Below are 14563 nucleotides of genomic sequence, written 5' to 3' on the forward strand. Positions count from 1 at the left end.
GCCCAGCAAAGAGAAGCAAGCATCCCAGTGTGAGTGAAGTGAATTTGAAGTGCGTACGAGAGACTTTCATAAGGAGTCCAAAGAAATCGATGCGTCATGCATCCTGTGAACTCAAAATGACTGCAGTGACAGTGTGGAAAGTCCTGTGACAGAAGCTGTCTATGAAACCATTCAAATTAGAGCTAGTGCAGAAGCTCAATGTCAACGACAAAGTCAAGAGTTTTGAATTTTGTCCGTAGTTGCAACAATTGAATGAGCATGGGGATGCCACTGTTAATTGCTTAATTTTTAGCGGCGAAGCCACTTTTCACACTAATGGGAAAGTGAACAGGCGTAATTATTGAATCTGAGGTACAAAGCATCCACATGAATGCATTGAATTTGAGTTTGATTCCCCAAAGGTAAATGTTTTTTGTGCCTTGTCACATTGAAAACTGTACGGGCCATTCTTCTTCGCCGAGAGCACTGTCACTGGATATTCCTACTTGGACATGTTGCAGCAATGGCTGACGACTCAAATGCAATCAGACTCTCCATTCGTCTTTCAGCAGGAGGGGCTCCAATCCATTTTCATTGTGAAGTTCAAGGGTACCTGAACATGGAGCTGCCGCATCGATGGATTGGCCGTGCTACAGAAGGAGACAGCTGTTTCATGAAATGGCCTTCCCAATCACCAGATCTCACTCCATGTGACTTTTTTCTGTGGGGACACATTAAAGCTCTGGTGTACGTACTGCCTCTACCACATGATGTAGCAGAGCTCCGGGAGAGAATACGGGAAGTGACTGCCACAGTCGACGATGCCATGCTGGGATGGGTATGGCAAGAATTCGATTACCATATTGACGTGTGCTGGGTCACTCATGGTTCGCATACCAAATGTTTATAAAAAAACTTTTAGAGTTTCTCTTCAAAATGCAATATGTATGACATCTGTACAATGGTTACTTCTTGTGCAATAAATAATTTGAAGTGTTCGCAGCTTTATGTACACCCTGTATTATCAAACCTTCGGATGATCAGCAAATGTAGAACTAGATTCTGAAGTTTGTATTGTGTGGTGTCCTCAGTTCTTTGCTACTTTAAAACAGATAATGTTATATACTCTGACCACATCTGCCCATGATCGGCAGCTGCAGTTAAGAATTTCATTTGTGTTGAAAACACTTAAGTAAGTTGAACATTGTTGAAAACAGTGGACTTTGTATTTGAGAGGGGCAGGATTCAAATCCCCTTCCAACATTCCAGTTTAGATTTTCATTTGGAACAAATGCAGTGAGTGCACCTTTACAAAGGTAACAGTTGACCATATGTATGATGAAGAAGTTATCATCTTCTGAGTGATTCTACGTGTAGTAGACTGGACATTGACTTCATAGATCAAGTGAACAGGATGACAGCAGCACTCCTCAGTGTCCTCGTTCTACTGTGTTTGGAAGCCAACATCTGTACTCTGTAAACTACTGTGTAGTGGATGGCGGATGATACTTCCCACTGTACTATTTATTGGAGTTTCTTCATATTCACTTTGTGTATGGAGTGTGGGGAATGCCATTGGTCAAATATCTCTGTGTGCACCATAATCAGTCCAGATGTGGCTTTGCAGTTCCTATGTTCCTCATTTAATACTGTTTGTGGAAATGCTGGACTTTTGCTGAAGCATTCACAGAAAAGTGCCAGAGTTTGAAGCTCTCATGAAAAGCAGTGAAACTCACATAATACTGGGCACAGAAAGCTGTTTGAAACCTGAAATTGATAGCAGTGAGATTTTGGGGGAGAATTTAAGTGTGTATCAAAAGGATACCAAATGGGAAATGGAGGTGGTGTATTTGTTGCGCTAGACAAGAAACTCGAATCCACGAAGGTAGCAATTGAAACTGCGTGTGAGATTACTTAGGCAGGACTTGGTATCAGGGGTGGGCATAAAATGATTATTGGATCCTTCTACCACCCACCAGATTCATGCCCTGGTGTAACTGAAAACTTTAGATAAAACCTCAGTTCAGTTGTACGTAAGTTCCTCAGTCTACTGTAATTGTTGGTGGAGACTTTAATCATCCAACACTCAATTGGGAAAATTACAGTTTCATTAGTGGTGGGCATGATAAAACATTCTGTGAAACTTTACTAAACAATGATTACCAAAGTATAAAGGGCAACTAAAACAAGCAGAAAAGTATATATTTTCAGTAAACTAGATAAAAAATCAGTAGTGCCATATCTCAGTGAGAAACTTGAAACTTTCAGCATAGGGCAGGAGTTTGTAGAGGAACTATGGCTCAAGTTTAAAAGAATAGTTGAGCATGCTGTGGATAGATGTGCACCCTGAAGAACAGTTCATAATGGGAGGGACCATCCATGGTATGCAGCCAGTGTAAAGAAACTTCTAAAGAAATATAATAGATGTAAAACAAAGCATAGGACTATAGACAGAGAGATGCTGAATGAAACACATTTGGTTGTCAAGGAGGCAATGCATGATGTCTTCAGTGACTACCATAGCAGAATATTGTCTAGTGAACTTGTAAAAAACCCAAAGAAATTCGTTATATGTAAAGGCTGTTAGTGGCACCAAAGTTAGTATCAAGTCCATAGTGAATGAGACAGAAACACAAATTGAGGGTAGCAGAGCAAAAACTGAAATGTTTGCTTCTGTTTTAAAACATTCCTTTAAAAAGAAAACCCAGGAAAACTGCCCCAATTTAATCATTGTACTGATGAAAAGATGAACGAAATAAGTATTAGTATCAGTGGTGTTGAGAAACAGTTGAAATCATTAAAATCGAACAAACCTCCAGGCCCTGGTGGAATCCTTGTCAGATTCTATATTGAATTTGCAGCTGAGTTAGCCCCTCTTCTAACTATAAACTATCATAGATCCCTTGACCAAAAAACCATGCCCAGTTCTTGGAAAAAATCACAAGTCACACCTGTCTACAAAAGGGTAGTAAAAGTGATAAACTACCATCCAGTATCCTTGACTTCAGTTAGTTGTAGAATCTTAGACCACACTTTGAGATCAAACAATAATGAGGTATCTTGAACAGAATGACATTCTCAGTGCTAACCAGCCCACAGATTTCAAAAACATCAATCATGTGAAAACCAACTCGCACTTTTCTCACATGACATACTGCAAGCTTTGGACCAATGCCTCCAGATAGATGCAATATTTTTTGATTTCCGAAAAGCATTTGACTCAATACCTCACCTACTCTTGTAGTCGAAAGTATGATCACATGGCGTACCAAGAGAAATTAAAGACTGGATTGAGAACTTTTTGGTAGGAAGGTCACAGTATGTTATGGATGGAGAGTCATTATCAGATGTAGAAGTAACTTTAGATGTGCCCCAGGGAAGTGTGTTGGGACCCTTGCTGTTCATATTGTATATTAATGACCTTGCAGACAATATTAATAGTAAAATAAGGATTTTTTGTGGATGATGCAGTTACCTAAAATAAATAACTATCTGAAAGAAGCTGCGTAAATATTCAGTTCGATCTTGATAAGATTTCAATGTGGTGCAGAGATTGGCAACTTGCTCTAAATGTTCGGAAATGTAAAATTTTGCACTTCATAAAACAAAAAATGTAGTATCCTATGACTATAATATCAGTGGGTCACTGTTATAATTGGCTAACTCATACAAATACCTGGGTGTAACAATACGAGAGAAGGAAAGTTGCTACTCACCATATAAGCGGAGATGCTGAGCCATGACAGGCACAATAAAAAGATTCACACAATTTATTGTGCCTATCGTGGCTCAGCATCTCTGCTATATGGTGAGTAGCAACTTTCCTTCTCTCGTATTGCTACATTCCATCCTGGATTTTCCATTGTTTGAAATACCTGGGTGTAACAATTTGTAGGGATATGAAATGGAATGATCACATAGGTTCAGTCATGGGTAAAGCAGATGGTAGACTTAAGTTTATTGGTAGAACACTAGGGAAGTGCAGTCAGTCTACAAAGGAGGTGGCTTACATATCACTCGTACAACCATTTCTAGAATTTTGCTCAAGCGTGTGGGACCCGTACCAAACAAGACTAATAGGAGATATTGAATGTATACAGAGAAGGGCAACATGAATGGTCACAGGTTTGTTTAATCCATGGGAGAGTGTCACAGAGACAATGAAGGAACTAGACTTGAAGACTCTTACAGACAGATGTAAACTATCCGGAGAAAGTCTGTTAACTAAGTTTCAAGCACCAGCTTTAAATTATTACTCTAGGAATATACTATAACACCCTACGTATCACTGACAGAAGGATTGTGAGGATAATATTAGAATAATTACTGCACGCACAAAGGCATTCACTCAAGTCATTCTTCCCACACCCCATACATGACTGGAACAGGAAAAAACACTACTAACTGGCGCAATGGGACATATCCTCTGCCATGCACTTGACAGTGGTGTGCAGAGTATAGATGTAGATGTAGATGGTTTTCATCTGTCTTCAAGTACCTGCCAGTTCAGATTTCTCTTTATAATTATGAGATGGAATTGCTTGCTGGTACTTACATACATGAGGAGTTAGAATACCTTCAGTAATACTCAACACTATCTTTGCTTTCAGGACTATCAGTTCCTTCCTCATAGACAACTTAGGGAGGTATTGGAGAGGTTAAAAAGGAAGGGCAGGTAACAGACACCCCAAGATTAGAGAGAGCTCTATAAGTCAAAAGACCACCAAATGAGGGAAGGGATGGAGGATAGCGTTTGTAATCCACAGGTCTGTGTGAGCTGCCCTTCCTTTTTTAACCTTTTCCTATGCCTCCCTCACTCTTCTCTGAGGGAGGTATTATCATGACATTTTGAAGTGGGATTGAAGACAGATGAGTCCCGGTTTGAGATGAAGCTTTATGGCCAGTGAAGACCTGATTGTCACCTGCCATATGGTCTGACTACAAGTAGTAGTGATCTGGGGTGTCATTTCATTTCATAGCAGGACCCTCATCGGATCTCTCACCAATTGAGAATGTTTGGAGCATAATGGGCAGGGCCATCCAACCAACTCATAAATTTTATGATCTAACATACTAGTTGGACAGAATTCAGTACAGTATCCCACAGGGGGACCTGTAACAACTTTGTAAATCAATACTAAGCTGAATAGCTGCTAGCATAAGTGCTAGAGGTGGACCATTGCTTTATTGACTTGCCCAATTTGTGAAGATCTTTCTATTGAATCAGTCATTCAATTTTTCTAAAATTGTAGTTGTTTGTTTGTTTGCACATGTACGTCACTCCATCCCACTTGGATAATTCCTTCATGGTGTGTCTTTTTTTCTCTTACAATGTATTATGCCCAGCATTGTGCGACATGACAGTGACGGTAATTCACAAACTGTTGTCAGCAGGGAGTGGAGTCGCATTGTCCAGCAACAAGTAGCTATAACAAGTCCAGTTGCACTCTGAATTTCTTTATTTACAGCTTCTGTTTTGGTAAATGGAACAAGATAAAATTTTTTTCAGAAGGGTTCCTGAAGTTTGACTTTTGTCTAAATTGGCATAACTTTATTAATACAGCATCTTTGAAAAGTGTTCTGTGTACATATTCTGACCTCTCTCTTTTTTAACCAAGTTAAATATTTTGATTTTTTACAATTAATTTTAGTTAACAAACCTCATGTTTCTTATCTATTTCTCAGTGCATTACATCATGCTGAACTTTAAAAATAAAGAAAATGAAATGGTTAAAAAGTCTACAAATTATAAATTGCCACTATTAAAATACAATGATATTTTACTTAACATCTCTATGTCATCCATTGAAGACTGTTAGTCTAAGAGGTTGAAATCCCTGTCTGAAACGTTGTTTCTAGGTGTTGGATCTCTTAATGTGTGTCATTTCAGTGAAATCTTGCAGCCTTTGATTTCAAAATTCCACATTTTATAAACACTTTCTAGACATTTCCTCTTACAGTATATCCAGTAGTCATGAGGTCAAACTTACCATTTCTGCCACAACATACCGCCTTTGCAGTAATATTATGACTCTCCCCAAAATGTTTCTGACTCCCAGTTGCCTTCTTCACACCAAGAATGACTCCAAAGATATTATATAAAAATGTAAACATAATGACAATATATGAAACGGATAGATTGCTACTCGCCATGTGATGGAGATGTTGAGTCACAGACAGGCACAACAAAATAGTTGCTAAACAAGTAAGCTTTCCACCAAAAGATATCTTTTGAATTAGAACACACACACACACACACACACACACACACACACACACACACACACACACACAAAATGCAACTCATACATCCATGGCCACTGTCTCTGGCTACTGAGGCCAGACTGACCATTCTGGCCTCAGCGGTCAGATAGAGGTCATGTTTTGGCAGTCACATAGTGGTCATGTGTGTACGAGTTGTATCTGTGTAAAGGTTTGTGTGTGTGTGTGTGTGTGTGTGTGTGTGCGCGTGCGCACGTGCCCGGTGCGTGTGCGAACGTGCGCGTACGTATGCGCCCGAGGGCGGGTGCGAAGGCGCGCGTGCGTATGTACGTGCCCGCGTGCGTGCAGGCTTGTTTGTTTTTTGCCTGATTCAGAAGCAGGCCTTTTGGCCAAAAGCTTACTTGTTTAGCAGTCTTTTTGTTGTGCCTGTCTGCGACTCAGCTTCTCCACTGTATGGTGAGTAGCAATCTATCGTTTTCATTTTATTGTTGTTATTCCATCCTGGGTTTTCCATTGTTTGAGAATGTAAAAATAGTTGTAACGAAGTAATTCATTTGTATTATGCCTTCTCTTGATTATTTGGAAATTTGTTAATTAATAATAGTAGTAGTAGGAGTAGTCGTGGTGGTGGTGGTAGTAACTGCAAATATAATTTTAACATTGAAAATTTTGAAATATAATTAATTGTATTGTCACAGAAGAAGATGAGTAGCTCCGTGGTGTAGTGGTTATAATACTAAACTGTTGTATGGAGGGTTGTGAGTTCAAAACTCACCTGGACTGTACAGTTTTAATTTCTATATTCATTTTGAGTACATTCTATAAGTATCCACAAATGTCAAGAATCATTGTACTGGAATATTATGTAGCTTTATATATACTGTATGTGTTCTGGCCAGAGGCAGTTCGCTCCGCACTCTTGTATGTGCAGGTGCTGAATAAACCTTCGTTAAGTGAAGTTAGTGTTCATCATTCATCTAATTACACCTTCTTCTACATGACATTATTCTGGTGGAGGTGACGGGTATTGAAACTTGTGATAGCGCACATTATTGATGACACAGTGGCTCCCATCAGGCCATGACAGAGCTGCCATATACGTGGCGAGAAACCCAAGTTCAAGCCATGTTCAACAGATTGCAATCTATCAGAGACAGAGGAAGAAGAAGAAGAAGACGTTTTGATGACAGCAACTGTGTGTCACCACATGAGACATCCTTCCAGGTTCTCTGGTGACATTGCCAAGATCCAAACAAGTGGCTGTAGGTATATGAGGGTATAACCAAATTTAACAAATGGGATGACACCGTGTGTTTGGCTAACATTTTTTCTTGGAGGGCACTGCCAAGCAGTGGTATGAAAACAACGAGGAGAAGTTCAAAAACTGGGAAGTATTCCAGGTGGAACCGCGCAAGTATTTTGGCAGCACACAATAACAGAAGTGCAAGGCTGAAGATAAATTAAAGTGCAGGGAACAGCGTGCAGGAGAAACAACAGCATCCTACATTCAAGACATCTTGGAGCTGTGTAAAATAGTGGATCCTAGAATGAAGGAGGAAGATAAGGTTGCACATCTCATGAAGGGTGTTGTCCAGGACATGTATCAAGCCCTACTCTTGAAGGAGGTTTCGTCATCAGACAACTTCATAAAATGGTGCCAGTATATCAAGACACTGCATCCAAAAAAGAATTACATGCAAGAAGTTTGAACAGATTCCAAACATCGTATCGATGTCTTTGATGGAGGAAGCAGCTAATTTCACAAGTGTTCTTCGACAGATAGTGAGAGAGGAAGTTCAGAAGGTACTTGGATTGCTCGGCGAGCAAAAAACTGAGATGCTTCAAGAGGTCATAAGGGAGGAAGTGGAACAGACATTGAACCCAATCTCTCATCCTTCAGTTGCCTTTAAAACGGTGAAAAAGTCGAGACTTAGGTGGGGTTACATTCCTACAATGCCGCATGAGGAACCTGTTTGTGCACCGCGGAAGACTGACATCTGGAGGACCCAGGATAACCAACCGGTATGTTTCCACTGTGGATGACCGGGACATGTGGTGCTCTATTGTCAAGAAAGGTGGCAGATATTTGATGACGCCCACACCAGAAGACAGCACACTGATCTTAGCCGACGCCAACTCTGAGACGACGAAGATGAACAAGAATATGTGGGTGCAGTACGACGTAGGTCACCATTGCCGCAAGCTAGCTGCTGGAGAGGATGCTCCCCAACACACTGATCAAGGTCTCCGTTGCCGTTTAGAAGCTCCAGCCGATAACCTTGTCGCTGCAACATGGAAAACTAAAGGGTATGACCTTCCTTGGAGGTGAGGCTGCCGAAGAGAAAAGTCCTCCGCCATCGATCACTACAAAAATGGTAGGAAACTACGTCGATATCCTCATGGATGGCCAACCAGCCCAAGCTCTTGTGGACTCTGGAGCATCATATTCAGTCATTTTGGTGAAGTACTGTCGCCAGTTGCAGAAAACCGTATTCCTCAACAATGAAACATCTCTGCTGTGAAGGTGTCTAATGGGAAATATGTAAAACCTACAGTAAGATGTACCATTCGTGTGGGTATAAGTGGCCATACACAGCCCTTAGAATTCATCATCTTACAAGAGTGTAGTCATGATGTCATTCTCGGATGGGACTTTTTGAATGTTTCTCAGGGAATTATATATTGTGGTTGCTCGAAGATTATGCTAGACGAGATGAGATACTGTGTACAAGAAGATGCGCATCCGAGTGTGTGGAGACTATGTATGCTGGATGAAGTGATCATTCCTGCAGTCAGTGCTAGAAAGGTAACTATCACATGTCATGCCATGCATCAACCCATGGATCTTGTAGTGAAATGTAAGAGAAGCGTACCACTGAAGAATAACTTTGTCATCTTAGCCTCTGTCGTCTAGTTTAAGAACAGATGCGGTGAATTATTGATAGTTAACTGTTGCAGAGAACTGCAGATCCTTCCAAGATGCATGTGCATAGCAAACACTGAGTCGTTAATTGAAGAACAGCTGAGCATCTTAGAAACTTCCCATGCCAAGTCTGTGGGCGAAATTAGCACTACCACTACGAGACAAGATCTTCTAGCTCGACTATCACCAGATCTCACTAAGGAATAACAGAAGAAGCTGCTTTCCATTCTTAAAGAGTTCTCTGAATGCTTCAGTCCACAGGTGAATAGCAAATTAGACAAATCAACGGTGAAGCACTGGATTAGCACTGGAGACCATCACCCAATAAGCCAGAGAGCATAAAGTCGAATAATTTGCAGCGAGGTAGAGAAAATGATGAAGAATGACGTCATTCAGCCTTTGCAGAGCCCATGGTCATCACCAGTGTTCCTCGTCAGGAAGAAGGATGGCAGTTGGAGCTTTTGTGAGATTACAGGAAGCTTAATAAGATAACTAAAAAGGATGTTTACCCTCTTCACAAATTCACGATACACTAAATTGTCTGAAGAGGGCTAAGTTTTTCTCAACCATGGACATGTACTCAGGATACTGGCAAATTGAAGTAGATGAGGCTGATCGTGAGAGAACTGCATTCATCGCCCCTGAGGGCCTGTATGAGCTTATGGTAAAGCCGTTTGGTTTGTGTAATGCACCAGCAACTTTTGAATGGATGATGGATAATCTTCTTAGGCACCTGAAGTGGACAATGTATCTTTGTTATTTAGATGACATTATAGTGTTCTCAGAGAAATTTGATGAATATATAAAAAGACTGAGAGCCATTTGTAAATGTCTCCAACAAGACGGACTGAAACTTAATCCAAGAAGGTGTCTCTTTGGAGCAAAAGAAATCAAAATACTTGGATGCCTTGTGTCAAACGAAGGTGTGCGGCCAGATCCAGAAAAGGTGAGTTCTATAACAGAATTTCCTATTCCTAAAAGTATTAGGGATGTGAGAAGCTTCCTCAGATTATGTTGTTATTACCGTCATTTTGTCAAATACTTTTGTATCAAAGCCAGGTCACTCCAAGAATTGTTAAAATCTGATGTTAAATTTATCTGTGGTGGTGCTCAACAAGATTCTTCCGATGTGCTGCGAAAAGCTCTGACGACTGACCCTGTACTTGGTCTTTATGATGAGAGAGCACGTAGAGAACTACACACAGATGCCAGTGGGTATGGGACTGGTGCTGTTCTGGTGCAAATTTCAGATGGAAAAGAGAAGGTTATAGCCTATGCTACTAGGACACGTACAAAAGCTGAGAGAAACTACTCAACTACAGAAAGAGAATGTCTTGCTGTGATCTGGGCCTTTCGACATTATCTCTATGGAAGGCCATTCACAGTTGTTACAGACCATCATTCACTTTGTTGGTTGACAGGTCTCGCTAGGTGGGCACTATGTCTTCAAGAATATGACATTACCATAGTGTACAAAAGTGGAAGAAAACACAAAGATGCCAACTGTCTCAAGAAACTGTGTGCAAGACCACCAAGACTGCACTCCAAGATATCTCTGCTGAGCAGAAGAAGGACGCCAAGATATCTCAAATTATGCTTGCCTTAAATCGGTCAGAGGATGTGAAAGGACAATTTAAGGTAGTTAATGGATTACTTTGCAAGCAAAACTTTGATTCGTTTGGAAAGAGGTGGCTATCAGTGATTCCTAAACGTAAGTGCTTAGATTTTCTACAGAAATTCCATTACACATCTGACGCCGGCATCTAGGATTTATTAAGACATACAATAGGATCCACAAGAGATTTTTCTGGCCAGTTTAATTTAGGAGTGTTCGTCACTATGTGTTGAACTGTCGAGAGTGCCAGCGGAGACAGGCAGTTCCTCAGAAACCATCTGACTGACTCATACCAATTCCACCTGCTGAAACACCTTTCCAGTGTGTTGGGATTGACCTCCTCGGACAATTTCCAACGTCTGCTAGTGGCAATAGATGGATTATTGTTTGCACAGAACATCTGACATGCTAGGCCATTACAAAAGCCATGAAAACAGCTGAAGCATCCGAGGTATCCAAATTCTTAGTGGAAGACATTGTATAGAAAACAGATTGATCGGGGGAAAGTTTTTCAATCGAATCTTGTGACAGAGAGAAACCGTCGGTGCAACATTACTCATCACATGACGACTGCCGACGATCTGCAAACTAACAGGTTTATTGAACACCTTAATAAGACCTTGGCCGACATCCTATCAATGTTCATCAATGTTGAGCAGAGCAACTGAGATGAGGTGTTACCTTTCATGATGTTTGCGTACAACACCACCAAATAAGACACCACAGGATTTATGCCATTTTTCCTGGTGCATGTGCGTGAGGCGACTATGGTGATGGACACTGTGTTTCCATTACATCCTGATGATGTGGATGATGACTACATTGGCTAGGTGTTAACCAGAGCTGAGGAAGCTCGGCAGTTAGTTTGACTCCAAATGCTGCAGGCTCAAGAAAATGATCATCGAAGGTGTGACGTGAGCCACTGCCCTGTTGTCTAGCAGCATGGTGACCTCGGTTGGTCTCTCTGAGAAGCTCCTCAGGTTTTACTTTGGACCTTATAAGGTTGTAAGACAGTTTTCTGATGTTACTTATGAAGTTGAAGATTTCGACCCCAACACAAGACGATGAAAGATCAGAGATACGGTCCACATCCTTTGAATGAAGCCCTGTAAGGATCCTGCAACCCAGGGTAATTTCGAAACTCCAGTGACAGGCAACAAGCAGAAAGGTAACGAAGAGCGTAGCAGCAAAAGAAGTTCTAAGAAGATCACCGCCAGGGCAAGAATCAGTCATCAGGAGTCAGAGTATGCAGGACTGATGACTCATTCCCGGACTAGGAAGACGTAACACTGAGATGCTGTTCTCTTGTACATCCATTCCACTCTCAGTTTCTAAATCTTCTAAACAAACAAGAAGCTCAACTGCTTTGCTTTGTAATTCCCAGATATTCTGATGCAGTATACTAACATTATTTTTCATTGTGCTTTCGTGAGAATCTTTGATATTTTAACATCTCTAATACCTTCCTTTTTGAGCTTCTCATCAAGCTTAATTTCGTTCAGTGTTGAATCATTGGATACTGATCTTAGCCTAAAAAAGTGGTACTCGCATGAGTTTCAGTGGGCTGCCACCCCTCCTCTCCCTAGTTATTTTGCTGTCATCCCAGTCAATCTACCCTTCCCTTTCCTATTGAGGCCATGCCTTGTGAAGTCCCACCTACCAATAGCGTCAACAGGAATCAAACCTATACCTGAAAAAGTAGCCGTCTGAACCAGCTGATCTAACTCCATATTGACCCTCCTGACAGAACTGTTCAGTTGGGGCCAATCATATCACATGAAAGCAGGAACCAAGCCAACATTTGTATGGTTCATTGCAGATGCTATTTTTACAAGGTCACACTCAATATTGTTCACCTGATCCCTATCAATACTGTTCCCTGCTCCACCCACTATAACATCATGATCCTGCTTTGTAAAAGCTTTGCACAATGATCTTACATTTTGTATCACTTGGCTGAGATATGCACTGGGATTGAAAAATCTTTGAACTGGGCCTGAAAAAACTTGTGACCTGGTACCTGTCACCTAATTTTTCCTGCAAGATCTGGCTGACCTCTTCTGTGGCTACCATCTAACAACAGAACTTCCCTCCTACATTCTACTTTTTTTGAAACAGTTGCTTTTCTGGTGAAAACCTGTTGAGTATTAACAACACTTACATCTACCTGAGCTTCTCCCTTAGTTAACTGAGGTAGCAAGGCAAATTCCTTGCTACCACTTCCCACCTGTCTTCACCTTTCTCCCCCCTTAACTTTATCAGTTCCTCCTGAGCACTATACAGTTCTGCCTTAAGGGCTCTAATCTTCCTGTTCAGCTATTTTCCTATCCTTGAACATAATACACCCCTCCCCCATCTCCCCAATGTAAACCTGTCATAACAGCTGCATAAAACACCAGAACTAACTTTCATATGGCAGTTCAAACACTTCTCGTTCATGATTGCATACTATCTTTTTACAAAGTTTATATAGACAGTAACAGTAATGTTGTATTAACTACAGGTTACAAGTGTCACTGAAGTTATGTGGAACACTAATTAATGTGTATACTGTTAATATAGCAACGTAATGCACTTAGAGTAACATTAAAACTCAAAACTTATATACCCAAAAAATTAGGCCTAAGATTGTGTATGGGTGATATGGACTTTATGCATTTTGAAAAGAAACGAAAGATTGAACTTAAAATCTTTAATTCCCTGAGTAGATACACACTGCTGTATATATGTGTAATGAAAAGAACCTAAATTCTTCACTTAATACTTAGGAAAATGTCTTAAATTTGTATGAGAACCTACATCTAAAGTATGCAGAAACCAGCCTTTAGGATATGTGTGGTTCCGCAAATGCAAACGCAACTCTCACACACAACTGAAGCTTCTGTTGCCTGAGACTGCAGTTGTGTGTGTGTGTGTGTGTGTGTGTGTGTGTGTGTGTGTGTATTTTGAAGAACTACAGTTCTATTAGTGAAGAAAATAGAAAAAATCTAAGTAAAATGTACCAAGAGAAAATAAAGAATAGAAAATAGTAATAAATACAGTTAGGACCTATCTTTTGTACATGGACAGTGTGAGGACATCTAGTGCACAATGGACTGTCAATATAGCCTCCATTGTTGCAAATTCCTTAAGAGAGGCATGTCGTCAGTGGTGCACACAATGATACGTGGCAACAAGAGTGACACCACATCATCATTAGGGATGTGTCTTGGTTTTGTGCACTTCACCATGATGGATGTCTCTCTCTCTCTCTCTCTCTCTCTCTCTGTGTGTGTGTGTGTGTGTGTGTGTGTGTGTGTGTGGGCTTGAGAAGAATGCATTCAGCATTATTGTATGGTCCTAGTACATGGGGCAATGATACAGCATGCCATGTGGCACACAACATGATCACCTCTGGTTCACTTAGCCGTTATATTCAACTGGAGTAATTACATTCATGTCGTGTTAACGTTGGCAACCATGTGTGCAGCAGCGGTAGTGACGCCTGCCTGCTGAGATGTTGCACAGTGCAGTATACTGTGCTGAGCCATACTTTTCACATTGTACTTCCTACTGCAGTCGATGTTTTGGCTGCACTGTATTTCTGCTGAAAACTTATTTCATCTGTCTGTGTTCTGAATTTCACATTTGTGAAAAATGCACTCTCTGTGTTAAATTTTTTTCTTAATTTTCTATAATGATAGAGTAGAAATAGAGAAAGAATGAAAAAGTGTTCTGCCAAAAAGGGATGCAAGAATTCATGAGTACTTACATTAAAATTAGCAGGGTGTCATTCATTTAAAATTGTCTGTGTTGTGTCTGGTAATGGATAAAATTTCATCACC

General features: G+C 40.7%; 1 protein-coding gene across 1 annotated transcript in view; it reads left to right on the forward strand.

The window, feature by feature from the left end:
- LOC126092690 (lysosomal-trafficking regulator) overlaps nt 1-14563 on the forward strand; it is a 393980-nt gene that overhangs the window by 308062 nt on the left and 71355 nt on the right. The gene's annotated exons all lie outside the window — the stretch shown is intronic.

This window comes from Schistocerca cancellata, chromosome 7 (assembly GCF_023864275.1).
Source record: "Schistocerca cancellata isolate TAMUIC-IGC-003103 chromosome 7, iqSchCanc2.1, whole genome shotgun sequence".
NCBI classification, from domain to species: Eukaryota; Metazoa; Arthropoda; class Insecta; order Orthoptera; family Acrididae; genus Schistocerca; species Schistocerca cancellata.